Source organism: Schistocerca nitens, chromosome 2 (genome assembly GCF_023898315.1).
Source record: "Schistocerca nitens isolate TAMUIC-IGC-003100 chromosome 2, iqSchNite1.1, whole genome shotgun sequence".
NCBI lineage: Eukaryota > Metazoa > Arthropoda > Insecta > Orthoptera > Acrididae > Schistocerca > Schistocerca nitens.
In genome coordinates this window covers 832,482,828-832,487,103 of record NC_064615.1, presented here as the reverse complement: position 1 = coordinate 832,487,103, position 4,276 = coordinate 832,482,828, and the positions used below count along the sequence as shown (strand labels likewise).

Sequence of the window (4,276 nt, the reverse complement as noted above, 5' to 3'; positions counted from 1 at the left end):
AGGAAAAGAAATATGTTGGTAGAAAATTGCCAAAGAATTCAGAGGTCCTACTGGGCACATGAGAAAGGCGGTAAATTCATAGTTGAAACTTACTGGCAGATTAAAACTGTGTGCCCGACCGAGACTCGAACTCGGGGCCTTTGCCTTTCGCGGGCAAGTGCTCTACCAACTGAGCTACCGAAGCACGACTCACGCCCGGTACTCACAGCTTTACTTCTGCCAATATCTCGTCTCCTACCTTCCAAACTTTACAGAAGCTCTTCTGCGAACCGGGCGTGAGTCGTGCTTCGGTAGCTCAGTTGGTAGAGCACTTGCCCGCGGAAGGCAAAGGTCCCGAGTTCGAGTCTCGGTCGGGCACACAGTTTTAATCTGCAGGAAGTTTCATATCAGCGGACACTCCGCTGCAGAGTGAAAATCTCATTCTGGAAACATCCCCCAGGCTGTGGCTAAGCCATGTCTCCGCAGTATCCTTTCTTTCAGGAGTGCTAGTTCTGCAACGTTCGCAGAAGAGCTTCTGTAAAGTTTGGAAGGTAGGAGACGAGATACTGGCAGAAGTAAAGCTGTGAGTAGCGGGCGTGAGTCGTGCTTCGGTAGCTCAGTTGGTAGAGCACTTGCCCCCGAAAGGCAAAGGTCCCGAGTTCGAGTCTCGGTTGGGCACAAGGTTTTAATCTGCCAGGGAGTTTCATATCAGCGCACACTCCGCTGCAGAGTGAAAATCTCATTCTGGAAACATCCCCCAGGCTGTGGCCAAGCCATGTCTCCGCAGTATCCTTTCTTTCAGGAGTGCTAGTTCTGCAAGGTTCGCAGAAGAGCCTCTGTAAAGTTTGGAAGGTAGGAGACGAGATACTGGCAGAAGTAAAGCTGTGAGTACCGGGCGTGAGTCGTGCTTCGGTAGCTCAGTTTAGTCCGGCTTTCGCCGGCGTGCAGTGCGGACATGTTGTTGTTTCCGCCTGCGGAGCGCGCGCGCTCGCTGTTGTTTACATTTCAGCGGCCGTCACTTACGTGTCGCTTACGTGCACTAGAACCATTGCCAACCGTTTTCGAAAATCAACATTACGATTCAACTTCTGCAAAGAGTACGCACGACCAAAGGCCTTGGAAGTGGAATGCTTCCTACTCGACGTTGCTAAGATCCCCGCTTCCGACATCTTGGGCATCCATTTGTCCATATTAAGCGGTACTGTGTACGTCAAAGTCGTCAATGACGCGGTATGTGAAAGAATACTTCGTGACACCAACCATGGATTACGCTTTTGCCACGCCGACGGCAATGTCGGAGCGGTCACTGTCGACCACGCCGGCTTAGGAATGCGCACCATACGAGTTTTCGAACTCCCGTTCGAGCTTCCGGCGAAGACGTTATCGCGGCTTTCCGACCCTATGGCACTGTACATGGTCACACTGCCGAACGCTGGGCGCAATTCCAAACGTACCCCGTTCTTAACGGTGTACGGCAGATCACCATCGACCTCCATCGCCACGTGCCTTCTTACCTGCAAATTTGCGGGTGCCGCGCGGTTGTCATATACGACGGCCAACCCAAGACCTGTTCCGGGCGCGGCAAAGAGGGCCACCTCTGATCTGAGTGTCTTCAGCGACGAATCACCCAATTGCCAGCCGCTACCGTAGCACCTCCGGCTCCGACGACAGTTTTACCAATCACCTATGCATCGGCACTCTCTTCTCCTCCCACCGGCCGCCGCCCATCGGACCACATACCGGTGACCCTTCCAGCTGCTACGGATATCGCCGGGGCCGACACGTCGCGCTCAAAGCCTGACGCTACTCCGGCGCCACTACCAACAGCGACGACTTCCGACACCCACACGCCTGAACATATGGACGCCCCTTCATTTGACGTTCCCGCGACGGCCTTCCTCTCAGAGCGACGCGACTCCCTTCCGTCTTCCGACACGGAGGGACGAACCCGCAAACAACGTTCACCTAAGAGGCGCAAGAGGAGACGCCATACGGTCTCGGAACGAGACGGATCACCTCCCCCTGATGCTCCTGAGGCCGTCCGACCCGACGAGGCTTCGGAGAACCTACACGACGATACGAATGACGACAACATGACGCCGACTGTTGATGTGTCGATGCCTACTCTACTGGCTCGCTCAGGTGCTCCTGAACCAATGGACTCCACCGATGCGACTGCCGCCGAGACGTGCTCCGCCCCTACGACCGAAGTGGAACGTACGACCATCACAGCGACAGCGCCTTCAATGGTGTGGAGTGAGGACGTCGACGAGGACCCGGCCCACACGCCGGGGACAGAGTTACCCCAGACGGAAGCATCGTTACGCCGCTGATACCGCCGTCAGGTGGCGTACGGCACGACTCGCCGTTGCCTCGCCCGTCTTCATCCTCCGCCGGTGGAGTTCCCCTCCACGGCGGGGTACGGCTCCAAACCTACCGACTAACGACGATCAACACTAACACCATTAGCTCACCCGTAAAACTTCAACTGCTGCGAGAGATGATATGGGCGTCGGTCGTCGATATCGCACTACTACAGGAAGTACACTTGGCAACACTTCCAGACGTCGCGGGATATAACACATATCCTTCTCCTGGTGACCACCTGGGACGCAGCGTAGCCATCTACGCCAGAGAAGGCATTCCAGTGGCCGATATCACATACCTTCCATCTGCCAGAGGCATGGCCGTCACTGTCATGGGGACGCGTATCGCCAACATTTACGCTCCGTCAGGCTCCGCCCGCAGACGCGACAGGGCACTCTTCTATTCAGAAGAATCGCTCCTTTGTTTCTTGGACGCTGCCACCATTACTTGCTTGGGGGTGATTTTAATTGTGTCTTGCACCCTAAAGATCAAGTGCCCCACTACAACACCTGTCAAGAACTGCGTCTTGTCGTCCGAGATCTGTTGCTCCGCGACACTTGGGAAGTTCAGCACGGTGACGCGCCTGGACATACTTACCAGACGAGTCACTCCGCGAGGCGCCTTGACTGGCTGGAACTCACACCTGCAGTCCAAGGTGCAGAGCTTTGGCCCCTGGCCTTTTCGGACCACTGTGCCTACATCTGCAACATTCTCTTCCCCAAGCAAGTGGTCTGGCGTAGTCGTACACCGTGGAAGCTAAACACCTCCCATCTTCATGATCCCAAATGTCTTCAACGTGTTACCGAGACATGGGCCACCTGTGAACGTCGCTTACCTAAATACTGCACGACCTTGACCTGGTGGCTGGAATGTGCCAAACCTGCCATTCGACGTACTTTGATTCAGTATGGAAAGGAAGTTGCTATGTGGCGCCGGCACACTACCGACTATTTCTACGCCGTTCTCCACGACCTGGACGCCCAACCCCCCACCCCCGACACCCAGAGGGAACGCAGCAGGATTAAGGCGCAAATTGTAACTTTGACACGCCGTAGACTGCAGGGGGCTATGGTGCGAACCTGATGTCAAGATTCGGCGGAACAAGAACATCCGACCATGCATCATATCGCCTCCGATAGGAAACATCGACGTCAACAACTCATCACCGAGATCACCACCTGCCGCGGCCAGCACGTCACTTGCCAGTCCGAAATCGTCAGTGCCTTTGTCGACCACTACCGCACAATGTACCAGGAGGAGACTACCAACAGCCACGCTGAGGAGTCTGTGTTACCACATGTAACTCGCACCCTCACCAGCAACGAAGCGGACGAGCTGATGGAGCCCATTACGAGGGACGAAATCCACGATGCAATCAAAAAAGGTGCTCTGAATAAGTCACCTGGTGTCGACGGATTGCCGATAGAATTTTATCGCGCTTTCTTCACACTAATGGCGTCACGGTGGACAACGATGTTTCATGAACTGCTGACGATGGGGAACGCCGTACCGCCGTCCTTCGTCGCGGGAATTATTATACCCATCCACAAACCGACACCAGGTGTGACGACAGCACATTACCGTCCCCTGACTCTGCTTAACGCAGACTGTAAAATCTTTACACGCCTACTGGCAACGCGATGCCGCAAGGTCCTGCCTAACATTCTATCCCCGAAACAGACAACTCCGAGCGGCTCAGTTAATATACAAACGGCCACAGGAGAATGACGCGATTTAATTGCACTGGCAGCGGCGTGCAGACTCCGCGCCGCAGTGGTTGCCATTGATTTTGACAGCGCATTCGACAAAGTGCGACATCTTTTTCTGTTCTCAGTGATGAACCGCATGGGTTTTCCACCAGCCTTTATCGACGTGATCCGGCGCCTGTACGGCAACGCCGAATCGCTGATTCAGGTTAATGGCCGTGTGG

General features: G+C 54.9%; 2 non-coding genes across 2 annotated transcripts; both read left to right on the top strand.

Annotated features, from left to right (window-relative positions):
- Positions 1 to 283: 283 nt before the first annotated feature.
- Positions 284 to 358, top strand: Trnap-cgg (transfer RNA proline (anticodon CGG)). Its single transcript has one exon. It is a non-coding gene; the product is annotated as a tRNA-Pro (tRNA).
- A 225-nt stretch (positions 359 to 583) lies between these two features.
- On the top strand, positions 584 to 658 carry Trnas-cga (transfer RNA serine (anticodon CGA)). The gene has a single exon. It is a non-coding gene; the product is annotated as a tRNA-Ser (tRNA).
- The last annotated feature ends 3,618 nt before the right edge of the window (positions 659 to 4,276 follow it).